Here is a 22,444-nt window from a genome sequence, read left to right as displayed (position 1 = left end):
CCTCCTCTCTCTCTCTCTGCCTGCCTCTCCGCCTACTGTGATCTCTGTCTGTCAAATAAATAAAATCTTTAAAAAAAAAAAAATATGAAACAAATGCCGAGAAGCTTTATAAAGAAAAACCTTTACCTGAACGATTTAAAAGCTAACCTAAATAAATGGGCAGGCATACATGTTACTGGAGGGGAAAGCATTATTGTAAACATTGAAATATTCTACAAATTAAACTGTAAATTTAATGTAGTTTCACATAAAATCCACGTGAGAGTTATTTTTGGACACTTGATTAATTGCTTCTAAAATTCATCTGGAGGAGGAAATGTGCTAGAATGGTCAAGAAATTTTTCAGATGGAAAAATAGTGATGGAAGATTTGCCATACCAGATCTTAAAACATACTGTAATGCTACACTGATATAAATGGTGAGCACAAGCATAGATAAATTATTGCACGGAAGGATAGAATCCAGTAACAGACCCATTTATATATGGGAATTTAGGATTGAATAAAGTTGGCATTTTGAATACAGTTGGGAATTGATTATTCAATATACTGTGCAGGGATAAATGACTGGGAAGAAAGATTTTACTTCTATACATTCAAGATGAATTTTATTTGGCTCAAAGAACTAACTCAAAAACAACTGTAAAGATATTAGAATAAAAGGGAATTATGCGGGAGACTATATTATGTTGGAAAATCTGATTTTTTTGTAGACCACTAAGGTAAGACAAAGACCCAAAATCATAAGGAAAGGAGTGATAAATTTGAATCATTATCAAAGTTGACGTTTCTGTGTGACAAAAGACATTTCAAGGTGACAGGAAAAAAATTTGTAACATGTTTAAAGAGTTAAAGAAAAACAGAATTGATACAATTAAGAAATGAATGGAGGATAGGAGTAGTTCTCAAAGAAGTGAGAGTCAAAGCAGTGAAGAGGGTTTCAATGTCACTTGTGATTAGGGAAATGAAAATTAAAACAACCAGTTTTTTTCAGTGGGGGCATCATGCAAAATTTAAAAGATAGTGAAGGGTGTGGAGGAAAAGGCACCTAATACATTGTTGGGAACACAAAATTGGATCTACCTTTTCAAATAACAATTTGGCAGAGCCTGTAAAAAATTTTAAAAACATGCTTTGATCTAACAGATTCTCCTCAAGGAATCTATAATATTCCCACAAGAGAACATAAGTTAGTATGTGCAAAGTCTGTTGTAGCATCATTTATAATAAAAAATGGGAGATAACCACAAATAAATTTGTGGTATCTGTATCTATATACTATGGTATCTGTATACTATGGAACGTTATGTAGCTTTTAAAAAGAGAGGTAGATTTGTATGTATTGAGATAGCCTGGATGGATGCCTGGAATATATTGTTGAGTCAAAACAAATTTAAATCCATCTTTTTTGTAAGATAAAAAAAACCAAAATATTCTTGTGTGTATGTTCTGAATAAAAATAGAAAAAGTCTAGAAAGATACATGGAAAATATATATATTTTATTTATTTATTTATTTGATAGAGATCACAAGTAGGCAGAGAGGCAGGCAGAGAAAGAGGGGAAAGCAGGTTCCCTGCCGAGCAGAGAGGCCGATATGGGGCTCAATCCCAGGACCCTGGGATCATGACCCGAGCAGAAGGCAGAGGCTTTAACCCACTGAGCCACCCAGGCGCCCCAGATACATGGAAAATATTTAATTGTGACTTAGGGAAAAACAAGAGAGACTGATTTTTTATTTCACATATTTTTGAGTTTCACTTTTTTTTACAATGAGTATTTACTTTTGTGATTGAGATGTTACAAATTCTTATCAATTTAATAAAGGCCTACATTTAGACTAAAAAATTACCATACTGAGGAGGACGTGGGGGAAAATGTCATACTATTTTGTTACATTGGCCATGTGTATAAAGAGCCTTGAAAAGTATTCATATTCCTTGATGTAGCAACTGATCTAGGAACTGATCAAAGGCATATTTTTAAATATAGAGAGAACAAAAGATGTATATCCTAGAGTTATTTTTAGGGTGCTTTTGGAGAATGATTAAATTATGGTATGTCCACTGGATAATATATAGTTGTTAAAATGTTTATGAAGAAAATGTACTAAAATGCTTATGACAGTGTTAAGTGGGAGAAAATCAGAATATAAAATTGCATATGTGACATGATTCCAACTCTTGATCAAAGATCCCAGTAACCCTCCACAAAAACCTATGATGGAGAAGTGTCTAGAAGAAATTAGATGAAAATCTTAAAAATTATGGACTTTGGGTGATAGGGCATTGTGATTTAAACCTTTTAAAAAGATTTTTTTTTTTTTTTAAGATTTTATTTATTTGACAGAGAGAGATCACAAGTAGGCAGAGAGGCAGGCAGAGAGAGGAGGAAACAGGCTCCCCGCTGAGCAGAGAGCCCGATGCGGGGCTCGATCCCAGGACCCTAGGATCACTACCTGAGCCGAAGGCAGAGGCTTTAACCCACTGAGCCACCCAGGCGCCCCTGATTTAAACCTTTTTACTTTTTTATATGTTCTAAAATTATTTGTATTAACATTTATATTGGAATATTTACTTTTTTTTTTTTAAAAGATTTTATTTATTTATTTGACAGAGAGGTCACAAGCAGGCAGAGAGGCAGGCAGAGAAAGAGGAGGAAGCAGGCTCCCTGCTGAGCAGAGAGCCTGACGCGGGGCTCGATCCCAGGACTCTGAGATCATGACCTGAGCCGAAGGCAGCGGCCTAACCCACTGAGCCACCCAGGCGCCCCGGAATATTTACTTTTAAATAGGACATAGGTTAGTTGTGTGGTTAATAGGTATGTGCGCTTTTAGAAATAGGCAAGCCCTATCATATGTTAAAGCATACTCTAAAATGTACTCTAAAAACTAATATTTGAACATTTTTGAGTGATGCATTTGGAATAAATTTGAATGAATTTTGCTGCTTTCAGTATTTGGAGGAAAATTGGTTTTAGCAATATGCACAATAAAAGTAGTTCTCATTTTCTAATATTCTGTCTGTAGAATAAATGCAGAAACTTGAACATGGGCCGTGGGATTTCTTTTCTTGCTAACTCCCTGTGTTTTGAATGCACAGATTTGGTCATGGAGCAAGTTGTATTTTCCTGAGTCTTTCAGGATGAGGAGGGCTTAGCTAGCTGGACCACAGGCAGAAGCATTGAGAGTATGGCTACGGTGCAAAGCCTGCAGAGTAGAGCTCAGGGTACCTGGGAACATGCAGTGTAGGCGAGGTTATCATCGGGGCACGTGGATTCAAATGTTATTGTGGACCTGCAGTAGGTGGTGTGGATGTGGAGGAACATGTGCTTTAGTAGACAAATCCAAGTAAGTGTGATAGAAGAGATGCATTACAGGACACGTAAGGGCTCTGGGAACACATGGAAAGACCTCGCACATAATCCAAATTTGAGTGTCGGGGTGAAAGTGAGGGATTGCTTCCTAGAGAAAGTGATATCTGAGGTGGGCCCTGAAGGTAAACAAAGGGAACAGTTAGTGTAAAAGCCTGGAGGTAAAAGGAGTTTGGGGGGGAGAGCATAGTAGTCAAGGCATAGTAGCAATTAAGACCTGGGGAGTTCAAAGATGTTTGGTTTGGCTGGAGCTAGAATTGGAGTGGGTAGCGGTGAGAGACGAACCAAGAGAGATAAGTAGGAGCTAACATTGTTCAAAGTTTAAAAACCACATGAGTAAATGTGGAAATTACACTGAAAGTTAATGGGACCCTTTGAAGAACTTTAAGCTGGGTAATAGCAATCCCTTTTACATTTTAGAAAGATTACATTGTGGATAGTGGATTAGAGGGAGGCGAAGCTGGAGGCTTTTATAGGAGAAGATAACAGTGACCCTTATTACAGCTGAGACAGCATAGGTAGGGAGAATAAATTCAGGAGACACTGAGGAGATAAAGTAGACAGGACTTCATGAGGGGGCGGAGGGTGACTGATCACCAGGTTTCTGGCTCAGGCAGCTGAGAGGCTGGTGGACCCATTTCCTGTAGTTGGGAGTGTAGTTGGCTTTGGTGAAGAGAGGACAGATTGGGTTTTGGACATGCTGAGTGTAAAAGGCTTCTAGGACAGGTGTGTAGTTCCTGAGGAGGATTTTATGCTGCATGTATATGCTTTGTTTTATGAATGACTAGGCACTGTGCACAAGTTCATTATTAAAATCAGTGTTTCTGGGGCGCCTGGGTGGCGCAGTGGTTTAAGCCTCTGCCTTCGGCCTGGGTCATGATCTCAGGGTCCTGGGATCGAGTCCTGCATCGGGCTCTCTGCTCAGCAGGGAGCTTGCTTTCCCCTCTCTCTCTGCCTGCCTCCCTGCCTACTTGTGATCTCTCTCTCTCTCTCAAATAAATAAATTTAAAAAAAAAATCAGTGTTTCTATGTGGTAAAAATTTTTTTGGAGTATAATTATAGAGTTATAAGTGGTTTAAGATTAGGAAATATGTGTCTGGGTTAGACTGGACTGTTGCTGCCTGTTATATGGAGTTATATAAGATTGCACGACCCTAACTTTGGGTAATATTGTAATTGTCTTTTGGACTAGACTCTGCCAGTCTGAGCAGGTGGTGGTTTCTCTGAAGAGTGTTAGTGCTCGAGTTGTCAGTACATGACTGACTGGAGTGCTTTCTGTTGATGTTGACAAACTGGTCCTTTCCACGTGGAGGCAGGCCAGCACCTACGGGGGCAGACACCCAGCTGGAAGTGCTCACCTCACCATTAGAAGTTGTCTTAGTCCATTCAGGCTGCTATAACAAACCTAGCCCAGATCGGGTAGATAGAACAACACACATTTGTTTCTGGCAGTTGGAAGTCCAAGATCAAGGTCTGGCAGATGCAGTGTCTAGTTGAGGGCCCACTTCCTCCTTCACAGGTGACCATCCTCTCCCTGTGTCCTTGCATGGCAGAAGGAGTGAGGGAGGAGTAGGGTCTTGTAAAAGGGCACTAATCTAATCATGAGGGCTCCATGCTCATGAGCCAGTCACCTTCCAAAGGCCCCACTTCTAATACCATCACACTGGGTATTGGGTTTCAGTATATGAATTTGGGGTGGTGGTGCACGCATTTAGTCTATAGCCGAAGTGTGGAAGAGGACCTGAGAATCATTCACAGTGTGTTTGCCGCGTGGCTGGTATGGCAGCCACGGGAGTGGGTGAGAACCTGTGGGGCAGAATGAGAAGCAGCTCAAAGCAGAGCTGCGGTGTGGGGGCATTGAAGGAAAAGGTAGTGGAGAATGTGCCTACAGAAGAAGTTATTAGAGAGGAAGGAGCATGTCTTCATTAGAGACCATTTGGTGGTTTAAAAAACCCATTTGAAATGGCCTAAGTGAAGGGGGATTTCTGAGGAGGTCTCCATGACATCCAAGGTGGTTTCTTGGCTGGAGCCCACTAGTTCTGGAAAGTTGACAGGAGTCAGTGCAGCTGCTGTGAACCCCTGCCAGTTCACAGACCCAGCCTTTCCACTTCCCAGTTCTAAATTCTCAGGAGAGAGAATCTGAGAGTTCACTGTTCACTGCCGCAGGGCCAGCGAAGCTGATTTGCTTCGTTGTGTACCTGAGCCTGGGGGGCTGGCCGGGCAGTGGGTACAGAGGGAACTCGTGGGAGTGCAGAATCCTGGCAGCTGAGGAGGAAGTTCCAGAATGGGCGAGAACAGTCATTTTAAATGGCTCAGAGATATGATGAAGGGATAACGGCTGAAACTAGGTTTGACAAGTTGAAGTCATTTAGTCTAGGTTTAAAGAATTACTACAACTAATCCTAGAAGACGCACAAGATGGGTAACCAGTGGCTATGGTCAGGTTAGTTTGTACAGAAATTGGAGGAAAAGAGATTTTTAAAAAATGAAATTAATTTTGGAGTTGTGTCAGAAGCATCTAAAGTTTAATATTAAAAAGCAGTAATTTTGTTTTGCACTGCAATTTCACTAAAGCCTTTCTAAGCCTTTATTCTAACTCTGGAATTTGCAGTGTCTCTCACGTCACCTGATACGCTTTAAGAAATTCAGTAAAGCTATTCTAGAGCTCATTTATTTTTCATATCCCGCAAGTTCATAAAATAATCATAGCTTATTTCCACATCTTATTTTGCAGTGCCTACCATGGTATTGTCATGGAGCTTTTGGCCCTTGTTATGGCCAGAGCAAACCTCTGTCCCAAAGATTATAAATTCTGCCTGTTAGGTAAATGATAAAACAATTCATAAAAAAATCTGAACCCCTTTTATTTCTGTGAGTAAACTCCATTATGTCCCTCTGGCTTTCAGATTATTTTTAGGTGTCAATTTCAAACATGTTAGGATTAAGGTTGATAGGATTTAAGAATATTTCACTGATTCATATTGCTTGGCATCAGCTAGCAAACGTGTCAGGTTTCCCAATTAACCAATATTCAGTATTACTGCATCTCTATGTTAGGGATAGAATTAGACCCTTGGGATAAGCCTCCAGCTCACAGAATCAGGGAACCTGCAGGTTGTACAAGTCTTCATGATGTTTGGCATCTCGTTAGAGGTAGTTATTATCCACTGTGAGATTCACTTTGGGTTCTAATACCTTTGTGCAAATACCCATGAACGTTTCTGAGCAAGTGTTTGGGTGCCCTCTGGAGGCATTATGAACGGTTAAAACCTATACTCCTAAAAAGGTTTTCTCGAACGGCCCCAGTGGAGTACCAGTGGTCTAGATGGTTGAATTGGGGTGAATATAAATCGGGAGCACAGAAGAGCTGAGATGGAGCCCATAGGAATACCAGTATTTATGGAGGAGCAGGACCTCTCCAGGCTGACTGAGTGTAAGGGTTATGTGGCAAGAGTAGAACCCAGAGGCAGAAGGGAGCCAAACAAGTGTGGTTGGTGGTGTTCAGTGAGGTAAAGAATTACAGATGCCCTTGAGTTTGGCCAAGAGGAACTTGAGTGGTGTGGTGGTGTGGTGGTGGGTTGAGGAATGAATGGGAAGTGAAGTTGTAGAAATCAAGAAAACAAGGCTTTAAGATATTTCCATAGGGAAATGGGGCAGAAGGAGTATGTGACAGCTAAAGAAGGTGTGGGATTAATACTGGTTTTCCTTAAGATAGAAGAGACTTTGCATTGCATTTAAATAATGGAGGAAAAACAAGCAGAGGGAAGACAAAGTTGAAAGATGTGTAGGGATTGGGAAGAGGAGAGAGCTGGCTTTAAAGTTATTAGCCTGGGATAGTTGTTGAGGGAGGACGTTGCTTTTTTTTTGTTTTTTTTTTGTTTTTTTTTGTTTTTAGATTTTATTTATTTATTTGACAGAGAGAGATCACGAGTAGACGGAGAGACAGGCTGAGAGAGGAGAGGGGGGAAGCAGGCTCCCTGCTGAGCAGAGAGCCCGTTTGGGACTCGATCCCAGGACCCTGAGATCATGACCTGAGCCGAAGGCAGCAGCTTAACCCACTGAGCCACCCAGGCGCCCAGGACGTTGCCTTTTATTTTTAATTATTTAATTATTTTTAATTCTTTGTGGGGTGATAGGGAAATATTCCTTAGTGGGAAATACAGGCCCTAGAAGACAGGACTGGTCTAAGAGAATGTGGAATTATGGAAATGGTCCTCAGTGAGCCCAGCAGGTGGTTGATTGAGGACACACCCTTTCTAGGATACCTGTGTTTAGCCCATCAGACTGAAAGAAACAGTCCATGCCCTCAGTAAGGCCTGAGGGGAGGTGAATGAGTGCCAGGATCGGGGACCAAAGTGACTTGGTATGAACCAGGAGTCTGAATTGTGAGGAGTTGCCCAGTGGTCTAACAGGGAGATCACCATTTTGAGAGCAGTTTTGTATGTAGAAGTAGTGTAGCCTTAGGTGGGGGGGGGCAGAAAGGGAAAGGAGGGTGCCCAGGAGTGGAGACAAAATGTGTAGATGTTTGTGGGTTAGTCTGAGCAGTGGAAGTGAGAAGAGTGATCTGGGCCTAGCGCGGCAGTGTTGGAGGCACTGCGGAGAAAAGATGGGGACTTTTTTGGGCACAGCCAGTTAACGGCCACAGTTACTCTAGAAAAACAGTCATACTTGGTTTTTGCTTTTACAGGTATAAGACTTAAATTTTGTATAACTCATATGCCGCCACCTATTAGAAGAAAATAGCTTTGAGAACAGATTGAGAATCTAAGTGGGAGAGAGTGTTTAGGTCTGTTTGCGACCTTCAGGGGGCTCTTGCATAAGGAGAGGCAATGCATGTGACCAACTTTTGATTGATTATTCTGAAAAGTGTCAGAAGTTGAATCCTTCAAATGTGCAGGACCATTTGCAATCACGAATAACATTTTTCCATTTTTGGAAAAACTAACAGGATGGCTAACAGAGGCTTATCTTCAGTTTTATAAAATATTAAGGAAAGAAAATAGATTCCTGATATCAGAAGTATTAGAGTATGTTTAAATTCGGGAGGGAGGGTGATTTCTAAGTTCAGAGTACTGAGTTTCGAGTGGTAAGGCATAATATTTAGTCATAGGCATATACAAGGGGTAGGGTGAGTAGGTCCCAACTTAAGCCCAGACATGTCTGCTGCTGTGGGACTGGTTTGTAGACCATAGAAGGCCTCCACACTCCTCTCTGGCGGCCTTTACCATGTCATGTAGCAGACATTAAAATTGTACCCAGGTCCCACACAAAATTAGCTTTTACAGAACTGTGAGTTAAGCTTCATTTGACCAGTAGGGGACTTAAAACATTTATTAACTTTGCTGTTATAATTTTCTTTTCATATTTTGGATCCAATAAATACTTCTTTCAGGCCTCAGCATTTCCATAGACCCTTGAGATGCTCATAAGCCCTAGGGACTCTGCCAAGGGCACCTAAGGGATGAGACACCCCTGTTCTGCTGCAATGTCTAGGCACGTCTGGCAGGGTGGACTGGCCAGGAATCTTGTTTGTTGGAGGCACCCAACTGCCCTCTGGGGAAAATCCATCCTCAGGGGAGCTGAAGTAGCTGTTTCAAGTTAGCTGTTTTTTTGTTGCAAAGAACAGAGATCCATTCAGACCATTTTGTAAAACATGGTGCAAGGACGCACCTAGACTGAAAACCTCAGGAACTCTGGCAGCTCGGAGACAAGTCATGGTCTTTCCCATGGACAGTGGTCCTTGCAAGGTGGCTCTCTTTGCTTTGTCTTTTCCCTCTTGCTGCATCTGGCTTATTTTTCCCTTCTCCCTCAGTCTTTTCTCTGGCTCAGAGAGATTCTGTTTCCTCATGACCTCTCTGGTTCCTGTGTACTTCGTGACAGTTCAGCTCTGCCTCATGGCTAATCACCTCATTCTCAGAATTTAGCTTCCTGAGAAAGAGGTTGGGAATCTGACTTGGTTGTTGCTTTTATTGTTATAAGCCACATCACAGGTCACTGTTAAGCTCTTGGGTCAGGTGTCTGAACTTGGTCTAAGAGGCCATGGAGAGGTGAAGAGGAGTGGTCGTGGGGTCCACTGCAGCCTGGGCCTTCCCTGAAAGCCGAGACCATTCCTGTTGGCAGGGTTTGCAGGCTCATAGACACCATGATTGGCATGGGTAGTTCAGTAAGGAAGAAAAAACCTGGCTTAATATCAAAACCATTTGAAATTCTTCCTGCCCTTCAAAGCCCTATTAATAGCCTTCATTCTAAGTCAACCCTTTGTTTCCATAGAAAAACTAAAATCGCTAAATATATTGGAAGTGTTTTCACTTTTCCATTTTCCTCCTCTTTTATTCAGACTCTGACATTGCAGGGTCACTCAGGGCGATCTGCAGGATTCTATTTCTCATGTTAGTGATTTCTGCTGAAAATGATACAGCTACTTCAGATAGCTGTTAGAAAAGTTGGGTAATTCTAACCTCATGTCATGCACATAGTTCCTTTCCCCCAAGGATCCAGGAAGCTCTACAGGCATACAGTAATTTAGCAGCATCCCCAGATGCATGAAATTTAAAACAACTAAATGTTAGTTCTGAATGTCAACATGGCCACAGTTTGATCAGTGCCTTTAATAGGTCATCAGACTTCCCAAGGAAAAGTGGTGTTCCCCAAACTTAAAAATAGGCACTATGAATTGTGTAAGGCTAATGAATCACAGACCTGTACCCCTGAAACAAATAATACATTATATGTTAATAAAAAATACAAAATGAAAATTAATAGGTGTTGAAATCTATAGCCAGACGACTCAGCAGTTACGGAGTCTAACAGGGAGGTAGTAGGTGGAACAAGTAAAGTCAGGATAATGATAGCTAATCTTTGTTGGGCCTTTACAAATTTCCATGTACTCTTTTCTGTCCTTGTCATGCATTAACTTATTTAATGCTTAAACTACCTCAGAAGATTACCTTGCAAGGTCAGCAGCCTTCACTATCTCTGCTAATTGCATTCTTAACCTCTTAGGTGAAGGGCTCAGAGCTAATGTGTGGTAAAGCCAGGGTCCCAGCCTGCTCAGCCTGGCTCCAGTCTGTGCTCCTTCAGTGTTCGGCTTACTGAAAAATGGTGAAAAACCAGTACTGATCTTAGACCCACTCAGATTCCAGCCTATCCAAGTCACTTACATCCGGGATCCAATATCTATGAACCTAAAATTCAGTTTGGATAAATTCCTAAATTACAGGCTAACTGTAATAGCTTGGAGTGAACTAATAACTTGGATTCTTCTTTCAAGGGTTTCTCAGGTTTTCCCATTTTCTCTTTGACCATATATACCTCGAATCCCATACATTTATATGAATCCCATATATAAGTGGGGATACTTGTATTCTGAGCCAGTTCTTCAAAAAACTTCATGATCCTAAATTTTTCATAATATAGAACTTTTTTCTTGAGTTTCCCCTACCCAGCAGGATCCTAAGGCTTTTGGCAGCCCTTCAGCCACCCACTGCGGCCCCTCCTCTCTTTTTCTGGAATGTCTTGGGGGTTTTGACTCCTGTCACTTGGTAAGTTTTCTCCTTGTTTCACTATTTTTTCCTAGATGGAAAATCCCCCTCAAGTTTCTCTAAACCAAAGCTTTCTCTGGAGTTTCTTCTAAGCATGTGCCCTTTGGGCTCAACAAGGAGGAAGCTCCTCCAGCCTCCTACTTGTCCTGAAACTCTTGCCTGTATCTGGCATTGAGTTTCCTAGACCTTGGACACTTTCCTTATCTCTAAACACAGCAGAAACACCTTTGTCCCATTTGAGTTCTTTGTTCCTCTGAAGTCTGGCTTGCTTCTTTTCACATGAACTGTGATTATTACAGTCTCTCTCTACCATGCTGTTTTCCTTTGCTGTCTTGGAGGCCTCTGGACCAGAAACCTGAAGCCATCTTGTTTTTCTCTCCCACTGTTCCTTGCTTCACTGAGATAGCAGCACTTGTTTTTAACTGGAGTTTGTTGTCATTTAAGTTTCTGGTGTTTTTCCCAAAGCCTGAACAGCAATAGGCTTCTCCTTAAATATGATTTTCTGAAAATCTTCTCACCCTCGGCTTATGGTTTTAAATCATTGTCTGTGTGAATTTGATTCTGAATGCCATTGTTTCCAGCCAAGCATTTTTTTTTCCTTTGTGTCGTTTTGAGCCTTCGAATTTGTGATAATTTTTTTTTAAGATTTTATTTATTTGACAGAGAGAGATCACAAGTAGGCAGAGAGAGAGAGAGGAGGAAGCAGGCTCCCCGCTGAGCAGAGAGCCCAATGCGGGGCTCGATTCCAGGACCCTGGGATCATGACTTGAGCCGAAGGCAGAGGCTTTAACCCACTGAGCCACCCAGGTGCCCCAAATTTGTGATAATTTTTTAATGGTTTTTTCGTCCTCTTCAACTCGAGGAGACAAGGATAGGTATTTATCTTTATTTGGTCACTGCTGAAATCTAGAATATTCCAGTGGAACATGCAGTCTGGGTCTCTCTGGTTCATACACATCATAAGCTTCTCCCATGCACAGCTGGGAAGCAGGAGAAAGGAGAGCCCCTATCGATAAAGGCTAACTTCTCAGCTTCTGAGCTTCTCCTAACTCTGACCTTACTTCCCTGCCACATAAGGAGAATTGATTTGGTCAGGTAAGGGCACTTCAGTGGCCTCTATTCCAGTGGGCCTAGTCACTGTGCCTAGTTAAAATGTTAAGCTCACAGGGATGGGTGGTATTTTTCTCCTTGTTTGTTGTACATGGCCAGAGTGTAAGACTGGGGCAACTCTTACATGGACGGGCCCACCTAGCTCGCCCTCTTCTCTCTTTCCCCCGCTGTGTTTGATGGACTTGCAGGTGACTGCCCTATGTGGAAGCCTAATAGAGTGACAGATGTTCTTTGTATTTCTTTCTGGCTTAGTTCTGTCCTATGCTGGACTGGGGTACCCTCCGCCTGTCTTCTTCATTATGGGTGGTAGGACTTAAGGTACAGGTCTAGTATCTTATCAGTTTCTTCTATTTGTGATAGTACTTACTGTGACCTGAAGCTCAAGATTACCACTAATAAAGGGAAAAGGAGTCCTCCATGGGCTCTAGCCTAGCCTATGAAATGCTGCATCAGGAACCAGAGTCACAGGCCTAGCTAATATTGAATTGTTTATGTGTTTTGCATTTCTAGTTCAGTCCTGTGCATATTTCTGTCTGGAGAACGTAGAAGTATGTTTGCTGAGACTACTGGCTAAATTTAGTCTTAGTCTTTAATAGCATATGTTTCTAGAAGTAACACCGATCACCCATCAGTGCCAGTCCTACCAAGTAAAAGCCTGAACACCATGATGTTCTACATTGTTTGTTGTAACAATTTCTTGTCCCTATTTGAGCTTGGGGTATTGAGAAATTTCAGTGCATGCGAATCCGGATTTCTGATGGCCAGATCTTATCCTATTTTAGGATTATTCTTAATCCTTGTATGATTCTTTCACTACAAGATGTCAGCTGCTCGTGACTTTATGCTTCCTCACTGAGCCTTCTTTATAAATATGTCTTCCCTGTATAGGTTGCTTTGGCTTGCCAAATGATACAATTTATGAGTTGTGAGTCAGATATGAAAATAGCTAGAAATCTGAGATTTCTAAAATAGTCCAGTTCATAGAGAATGAAAGTAGACTGGTGGTTACTAGGGCTTGGGGGGGGGTATTGTTTGGGGGGATAGAGTTCCAGTTTGTAAGATGAAGTTCCTGAGACCTGTTTCACGATAATATGAATATTCTTTTTTTTTTAAATTAGATTTACAGATTTTTTTTTTTTAATTTGACAGAGATCACAAGTAGGCAGAGAGGCAGGCAGAGAGAGAGAGGGAGAAGCAGACTCCCCGCTGAACAGAGAGCCTGATGTGGGGCTTGATCCCAGGACCCTGAGATCATGACCTGATCCGAAGGCAGAGGCTTTAACCGTTACACTGAGCCACCCAGGCGCCCCGATAATATGAATATTCTTAACACTACTGAATTGTTCACTTGAAAATGGTTAAGGCGGTACCTTTTGTTATGCATTTTTTACCACAATTAAAAAATAGATGTTTAAAGGGACGCCTGGGTGGCTCAGTTGGTTGGACAACTGCCTTCGGCTCAGGTCATGATCCTGGAGTCCCGGGATCGAGTCCCGCATCGGACTCCCGGCTCCACGGGGAGTCTGCTTCTCTCTCTGACCTTCTCCTCGCTCATGCTATCTTTCAAATAAATAAATAAAATCTTTAAAAATATATATATATGTTTAAGAAAATAGCCAGAATTCCAAATCCCTAACTTTTTGATTGGCACACTACAGTGACACTTCCAATCCAGGTGTCACTGGGGAGATCTTGCTGAAACCCACATTTTGTTTCTGTTGCGACCTCCTGGGTCCGGTGTGTCTTTGTCCTTCCTTTAGTTACCCACGCTGGGCCCTGTGTGGCCCCCAGGCATTTCCTTGCCTTTACCTGAGGGGGTCTTGAGCTTTCCAGTCTCTCTTTCTTTCTCTCCAGGGCCTGGACATGGATTTTGTCCCTTTGGGTCTTACTACTCCAATAGTACAGGGAGAAAGCAAGTTTCATGAAGAGAGTCATTGTCACCAAGAATTTGGGCTTGTCTGACTTGAGGCTTCTGTGCTTACTTCTGCCCCTGGGCAGCTCTTGCTTGTACTCAGAGCCCAGGTTGTCTCTGGGCTCAGCTGTGAAAGACTGCTCCCTTGAGGAAGCCAGATCCAGCAGAGACAGCCAAAGGGAGAGGGGCAGGGAGAGGCAGATGAATCAGGCAGGAGTCCATTTGCTTACATTCCGTAGGGCTTAGAGTGCTTTGACTCTCTGTAGATGTCCTCGTTGTGTCCAGGAAAGATAGCACTTTCTTTTGATGCCCCCATCAGTGCTCCTCCTTCCTGAGGGTGGCATGTAACCCCCGCGATTTGACAGTGAGAGGGAGCATCTACATGGCTTAACACTTCATCGGTGAGTAAACTGAGGCCGATGAGGCCGAATGACCTGTGACAAAATGCCATTTAGTGTCATATCAAGAATTTGAGCTTCAGACTTGCCTGCAAGTCCAGTGTTCTACCCACCAAACCATTATGATTCCTAATGTATGTGTTACCCATTGGCTAGATGGATGAGATAAACGTGCCTTCTACGTGGTATTCCCATAGAGGCCATCACTGGAGCGGGCCACCCTCTGTCCCATTGCTCCAGCGTTTCTGTGTGCAGAGTTGAAGAGCAGGAAGAAAGTAGTATGTCCACACTGTGAGAAACTGTCACTGAAGTCAGATGCATTTTGAAATAGTCCTGTGAGTCGAGGTTCAAGAAAAAAGCCATGGGGCAGAAACCAGCAGGTACAGGAGACAGGCACGGAGGTAAGAAAGCAGCGCTCCACTGTGAACAGAGGAGGAGCCCTAATTACAGGGAGGTGGCCCTCTAGCCTCAGGAAGCCCTTGCCTGTGAGGTGGTGCTCTTGGCAGGGACAGATGTGTCATGTGCTAATGAAAATGAGGGAGATAAGGAAACTCATATTTATTTAGCCTCAGCTATGCTGTGGGCGCTCTTGATAGGTACTTTCACATTTATCATCTTCTTTAATTATCACAGCAGAGCGTTAATAGACATCATTATCCATATTTTTACAGATCAGTCTGAGATGAGACATGATCCCCTAGCAAGGGCTAGAGCCAGGGCCTCCACCCAGCTGTGTCATTCCATAGGCCATTTTTGTGGGAGGACTTGGGTGAAAGAAAGCTGGGAATGCTACCTGTGTCTTCCTTTATCGCCTTAATGACACATGTAATTACCCTTCTCAGAAAAAAAACCTGGCATCATTCCCTCCACACACACTGTTCCCCGTCCCTGGACCTAATTTTATAGTCTTTGTGGTACTTTCCAGTTAAAGAAAAATCACACGTGGCTTCCTTTGTCTTTTGTCTTTTCCTTTTCTCCATTAGGAGTCATTAGGCCAAGTCATAAGAAAAGCAGTTGTCTGGGGGACAAAGTGAAAACATTCTCTTCCCTGTATGTCATGAAAACAGAGAGTCCATATCATTAGCCATTGAATTTCGTGAGGGAGAGCTCAGGGAACCTCAGACTTTTGACATGTGGGGCTTGTCAAGTGTGGGCAGAAATGAGGGGTGAAGACAGAAGGGCAAAAGGAAGGGAGGAGCTGATGTACTTGGGGCCCCAAGTAGCAAAGTGGCCAAGGGTAGGGGTAAGGTGGCCTCTTCAAGAGATACTGGGTGAGTGGCCGAAGTGGCCATTGTCCGGGGTTCTCTTCGTGTTCGGCAGTCACATTGGATTGGAGTCTCTTCTAGCCAGCTGGTGGCAAGGAAACAGAAAGGCGTCAAAATGACATAAATTCTACCACTGTCTTTGCAGGAAATTATCCCATAAGTGATAGAGGTCAGTGGTTATCAGTAGTGTACGTAGGAGATGCTAGCTGCTGCCTGAGCACCAGGTAGAAGGGCCCTTGAACACTGGTCAGGCACGTTACTAAGATACTACATGGGTGGCAGTCAGTGGCCCAAGACTGATGGATTACGGGAGGGTCCTGCTTTGGTCACTCCAGCTTTCAAAGGTGCATAGTAATCCAGTGACTGGATGCCATACTAAGTGTCCGAGCAGGCCTTTGGGTGAATAGAAGCCTGGAACATGCTCTGAGGCTCGCGTTCTGATGTGGAAGGCTTTGGCCACAGGAGATTTAGACCCGGGAGTTACAGGTGACCGCCTGGACCACTGTAAGTGAAACTCCCCTCTCAGCTTTGATGCCCTCCAGCTTCTGGTTGCTGAAGTTACCCCAGGAAGTGAGGAAGTCTGTGTTCACGTCTCGGAGTGAGAAGCACGACTCAGAAACGTGGCCTGGCAGTTGGGCCTTCTGGGGTGTTGTTCGCTAGGGCAGGTGAAGAAGTGCGAGGAGTACGCCAGCCAGAGGCCTCAGTGACCGCTCTGGAGTGCTCAGGGAAACGAGGTGGACTGGTCTTCAGAGGCTTTCTGAAGCCTCCTGGTGAGAGGGCTAGCACCTCACAGAGTGGGGCTTTGTGACCTCTTACCGCTGAGGTGGCCCAGGGCCCAAGCAGAGGGACTGTAATGAGGAGAAAGAACTCTAGCATCTGGAACAGTGGGGTCCTAGAGTAAGTATGAAGTATAAGTACGAAGGGCCTTTTGGGACCGTGAGCCTGCCATGGGTGGCCAGAAAGGGTGTCTTCCAGGCCACTGGCATGTTCTATTCCAGGACGGATGGTGATGGTAAAGCTGAATTGAATGGCTTTGGCATTCCACAGTCCAATCAATGAGTTCTAAGTGACTGATGGAACTGAGTCATGCTAAGACGGACAGCTAGGGAAAGGAAGCCGACGGGGTCTCTGTGCGGCTTGAGCATCCAAGTCTTCCTCTAGCCTGTTACGTGTACTGTAGACCGGCATTTTCGGAAGGTATAGTAGAGATTAGCGAGGAGGTAGGGACTGCTTCTGTCGTGTGCCCAGATCTCTGGCCTTGAACAGAACAAACAATCTCTTAGTCCTGTTACTTGGCAGCATGCAGGCACCAGGGACCTAAATGGCCTTTCCGCTTATGTTTTTTGTGCCAAAGCCTGTAGAAAAAGGTTAAGAAGAGCTATCCCTTCCCTTGGAGTTGTACCACTGCCAAGTTAATATCTGATGGAGTTGATTTCTGGCACTTCCTGATGATTTGTGAGGAGGAGGAGTTCCTAACCAAGCTGGAAACATGTGCCATGTGCTCTCTCCACGAACAGGGGCATCCATTATGTCCAGGGGGAATAACATGATAGAATTTTGCAGCCTTGGACCTGGAAATCAAGGTCTTACAAGAACACATGAGTGGATTGCTTCCTAATGGGATAATTTCTGAATCCTTTATAAAACACCTCTCTGTGTAGAGAGTTATTTCCTGTGGTGTTCATCTTTTAGTTCTCTTGTATAAAACTTGACTTTGGAATTATTGTGGAGGAGCATGGGGGGCGTTTTTCTTACTTCAGTAATAACAATGGCTGATGATGGAAATTACTAACACAAGTGTTCATCTTACCATTTGTTCATGTACTTTCAGGCTTTAAAATAAAAATGTTTAATGTGGAATCTCAACTCCCTTTTGGTCTCTGGATCCTTTTACACTTCAAAAAGTGGTACTAAGGACCCCAAAGAGCTTTCTGTTCGTGTGGTTTAGAGGCATTGACATTTGCCATAAATAGAAATGAAAACCAAAATTTTTCAAAAATATTCAACTAATTAAAAATAATGGTAAAGGCATTATGTGTTAACACAGATGACATTTTTATGAAAAACAGCTATTGTCTTAAAAAAACCCTAAAAACATGTAGTGGGAGGAGTGGCAATGTTTACATTTTCACAAGTGTCCTTCATAATGAGGCTTAAATTGAAGGCATCTCCTTCTGTATTCAAAGACTCTTTGAGTTTGTTGTTTTGGTTGAAGTAGCTTGAAGACATCTGGCCTCACACAGATAACATAGTTGGAAATGGGATTTTGGTAGCCTTTTCAGATAATTGTGAGTTCATTTGTGTACAATACTAAAACTCAACAAGTGGTCAGTTTGTAAAGATTAGTTGCAACATCGATGGGAATCCGTATCAGTGAACTTTTTGTACTCTAATAGAGTAAAACCTATTGGTCTCTCTTGTACTTTGAACAGATCTTTTACCTGTGATGATTTTATTAACTCACACATTGGTCATTTGGAAAATACTGATTCACTGAGTTACACGGATCTTGCAAATGTTCACACATTTCATTATATGTAATATCAAAAAAAAATCACATTTTTTAGGATCACTGTTAGTCTCGATGGAAAAGTCTTCAAATATTGGAAAGCTATAGAGTTCATGGTGTCAGACACACGTTTCCTAAAATCCCATTTTTCACTTGAAAGTTTGGATTTGACTGCTGGCAACATACTGTCAGTGGTTTCCTATTACCCAAAATGTGGGCCCAACATCTGAGTCTGCATAACCAGTTTGTCAGTCATTCTTTCAAGTAGAAAATGACGTTTTGTCAAGAAAAAAGGCTAGTTGAGGTTGCACCTCAGTTATGTAAGTGCTTTTCCCGTTTCCTTAGGCAGCCATTGTACTTTGCTGGGCAACCTGCCGTGTTCCCCATTTTAAACACGACACGGTAAATAGAAGTTTAAAAAGTATGCTTATATGTATTTAATATAAGCATAACAAATGGGTCTAGATTTAATAAAGTTAATATTTTTATTGCTTTTCCAAGGGTATTCCTAAGTGAAGCTTTTATTTATTTTTTTTTTTTTTAAATATGAGTCCACAGAGATGAAGACTACGAATGACCGCGAGCAGTGCTCGGTCTCTCTGTCTTAGGGTTTCACGTGAGGAGTCAAGGAGTCTGTAGTGTTACCAACACATGCTTTCACATCCTTAGCGCAAATCTCAACCCAGTGAAAAAAAAACCGTGTCTTAGTATTATTCTGAAAATCATTTTGATGTTTTGTAAGGGTTTTGGAACCCTTACGAGCCTTTAGACAATATTTTAAGAACTGTTGATCTAGGGGCGCCTGGGTGGCTCAGTGGGTTAAGCCGCTGCCTTCGGCTCGGGTCATGATCTCAGGGTCCTGGGATCGAGCCCCGAGTCGGGCTCTCTGCTCAGCGGGGAGCCTGCTTCCTCCTCTCTCTCTGCCTGCCTCTCTGCCTGCTTGTGATCTCTCTCTGTCAAATAAATAAATAAAATCTTAAAAACAAAACAAAACAGCTGTTGATCTAGGACAATAACTGGAAAGAACTGAGATGACTTTTTCTAAGAGGTTGGCCAAATTGTTCCATATCCCATGCTCACAAGTTAGTTTTTTTGCTTTTTGTTTTTGCGGGGGACTCAACTCATGGCTGTTGGCCTGATTTCAGCCTGTTGATGTCTTCTTATTTGTAAGGATTTGAATGCCTTTAAGGGAGAGAAGCCAGGATGGGCCACTAGGCCCTGATGTCTCAAAGTGGAAGCTGCCCACATTTTTATTACCTGCCTGATCCCTGAAGGTGTTTTCCCTCATGCCCTGCTGGAGTACAGTATTGAGATGAACTGGGCCAGGTGTTAGGCTCTTAGCAGGTTGTATGAAGAGCCTCAGACCTGGTGTGAGTAAGATATGAAGGGTGACGTAAACAATTTAGAGCATGCTTTAAAAATTTTTGGATGGGAGGAAGGAGAGGGCAGGGATAGAGAAAAAAGAAGAAGGAAAGAGGTGGCTACCACAGCACACCCAGCTTATTCTGAGCTAGGAAATTGGGTAAAAGAGGAATCTTTAGGGAAAAGAATTTGTCATTCTGTAGCCAATATTTATCTTCATAGCATTTTCCCCAACTCAGGAAAGGGTTTAAATAAAACCTGAAGCCATTGACTAGGACACCCACCTGGATTACTTATTCTTCAACAACACTTGGCTGTGTCCTGTGAGATGAGCATAACGCTGTATGCTCGTGACTTGGTGGTGAGCAAAATGGACCCAGTTCTGCCTTCAAGGAGCTCATGTCTAGACGGACATTAATCAACAGAGATGATTACTACAGATTGTGAGAAGCATGACCCTAGGTCAGAGGGTGCTGAGCTCATGTAGTTAGAAACTTTGAACAGGGAGCATAACTAGGGAGACGAATCTGTTATGGTGAAGGCGGCGAGGACAATGGACCGTTTGCGTATCCAGTGATCTAAGTAGGTAGGTATACAGACCTGTTTCACAGACAGGAAGCTGGTGTTCAGGTAGTTTGGGAAAGGGTCTGGGATCACACTGATTGTGATAGAAATAGGATTTGGGCAGTGATCTGCGGGCCCACTGTGTATTTAACCACCACGTAATATTGTCAGGCTCTGTCCTCTTTTGGGGAGAGTTAGAAGTAAAGTAGGGTGTTTTTATTTTCTTCCAGTTTACAAACAACGTTTTCACATTAAGTATGAGATATTGTCCCAGCACTTGCAAAGAACTACACTGACCCTCTGGGCCACTGCTTCACAAGCTTCAACGTGTGCTCGAGTCTCAGATTAGAACCCCCTGGGGATCCTGCTAAGGTGCAGTTTTTGAGTAATAAGTCTGGGTTGGGACCTGAGGTTCTGCATTTCTGACCAGTTCCCAGGCTGATAATGCTGGTGTGTGGATCCCTTTTTGAAATCAAGTTTCCAGAGCCAATTTTCCTTTTCCACAAGCAGTTACTTGATGATGTGAATGTTGATCCCAGTCACGTGAAGCTTTGGAGAGGGAGAACTGAGGTGGGTGCGGGTTGGTGGTGGCTATTTAGAGCTCTTTGTCAGTTAGGGTTAATTGTTACCAGCGGAGAAGGGCTCTGGCTAATTTCAGGTAAGAAGGGATTATAGTATTAAAGGCCAGACGGAAGAGCCTGGTAGCCCAGAGGGTCATGGTAGTAGGAATTGCTTGAACATCTGCCTGGGCACCATCCCTGGGCCACGTGGAAGCTCCATTCTTTACTCCTCAGGGCACTAGAAGAGAAAGTCTGGGGTGAGCTCAGGTCTGGTCCTTGTACCTTGACTGCTGAATAGTGTTGGGGAGTCCTGGGGACTGGGCTTTCACAGTGGGAGGATGAAGCACCCAGATTTAATGACCCCCTCAGTGCTACTTAGGAGGGCGAGGTAACTCTAGCAGGAAGCGACAGTACAGTTTGGAAAGGGAGTGGCCGTTGGGAGGTGATTACAGGACTGTTGAGTGTGAGTTCCTGAAGCCGCCGCAGTTAAACACAGTGACACTCCCACTCCCAGTGGAAAGGCGGGCAGGCAGATCGAGGAAAGAAAAAGATAGTATTTACTGAGCCTTGACTTGTGCATTGTCTTATTTCACTTTTGTGATGACCTTAAGAGATGGAGGTAGAAGTATTTCTCTTTGTATTTGAGGAAATTGAGTCTTAGGCTTAGATAACTTGCTCGATTTGGGAAAGCTACAAAGTGTGTATTTTGTAATACAACAGAAGTTGGCAGGAATTTCTGCTTCTTGGGGTAAAAGGTAGCTTTAAGTGAGCTGAGCATTTTAAGGGGAGGGTGGAGGTTGGGGAGAACCTCTGTGGATGCAGAGAGCTGGGGTGCTTGGGGAATCGAGGTCTTGGAGGTAGAATGCTCTCAGGACGAATTGCTGAGCTGATGGTAGGTTTTCATGGTTTGACGTATGTAGAGGAAGAGTGGAGTCTTTTTTCCTTTTAAAGTATTTTCTGGTGATGAGGCCTTTTGGGTGAGATGGGAACTCTTTTGTATTCTGGCCCCTCTAGAGGGCACCTAGTATTTGACTTCTCTCGTGGGTGATTCTTTGACAGGGTTTATGGTGAGCTAGGGAGATGTTGAGATCATCATTGCTGTGGGAAGGAAAGTGGCGTGGCCAAGTGAATGGGAGTCTTGTATGCACATACTGTGGGGCACCCCGGACGATTCCATTCCGTGGCACACGGTCAGGCTTTTTCTTGGTTGTACAGGGACGGGCCATGTTCCCTCACTGGCCAGGCACTGCGGAGAGGCTCCTGTGACTCATTGGCCACGGCAGAAGCTGTGCTTCAACTATAAAGTCTTCCCTGACTGAATTTTATCTTCTTTCCAGATGGAACATTCTTTTCCATTCCTACCCACTTCCCTTTGATTTGAGACTTTAAAATTTTATTCTAAGAAAGTATTCTTTCCCATCATACACAAAACCGTAATTTGGTAGTGCTAAGAATGGCTTAAAGCTCTTCTCAAGGCCCCGGAGCTCACAGTAGATACAGGTGTATGTTTCATCTCAGGCTGGTCTGCTATGAAACCTATGCTCACTCTTCTTTACCATGTTGCCCACTGCGGGGGAGGTTGTGGGTGTGTATACACACATACATGTACGTGTGAAACTTTTGGTGAGAGGTGAAACCTATGCTCACTCCTTTACCATGTTGCCCACCAGGGGTGTGTGTGTGTGTGTGTGTGTGTGTGTGTGTGTGTGTTGTCTATACACATACACGTACGTGTGAAACTTTTGGTGAGAGGTGAAAACCAAATGTGCCATTTATAGATTGAAGTTGAAACAAAGAGGGAACTAGTGGAAAGGAAAAATTAAGATTTTTCTGTGAAATGTAATCTCTTGAG

General features: G+C 43.2%; 1 protein-coding gene across 6 annotated transcripts in view; it reads left to right on the top strand.

Moving 5' to 3' along the window:
- Positions 1-22,444, top strand: part of ZNF664 (zinc finger protein 664) — a 45,046-nt gene that overhangs the window by 5,412 nt on the left and 17,190 nt on the right. The window contains exon 1 of one of the 6 annotated variants that reach the window (XM_047697248.1): positions 14,275-14,335. The exons of the other annotated variants lie outside the window; for them this stretch is intronic. The gene's annotated coding sequence lies outside the window, so the exon portion shown is untranslated. Of the gene's footprint in view, positions 1-14,274; positions 14,336-22,444 lie in introns of those variants that run through there. 6 annotated transcript variants of the gene reach the window in all.

The sequence above is a fragment of the Lutra lutra genome, chromosome 12 (genome assembly GCF_902655055.1).
Source record: "Lutra lutra chromosome 12, mLutLut1.2, whole genome shotgun sequence".
Classification (NCBI taxonomy): domain Eukaryota; kingdom Metazoa; phylum Chordata; class Mammalia; order Carnivora; family Mustelidae; genus Lutra; species Lutra lutra.
The sequence above is the reverse complement of the archived record's forward strand: the minus strand, read 5'-3'. Positions and strand labels throughout refer to the sequence as shown.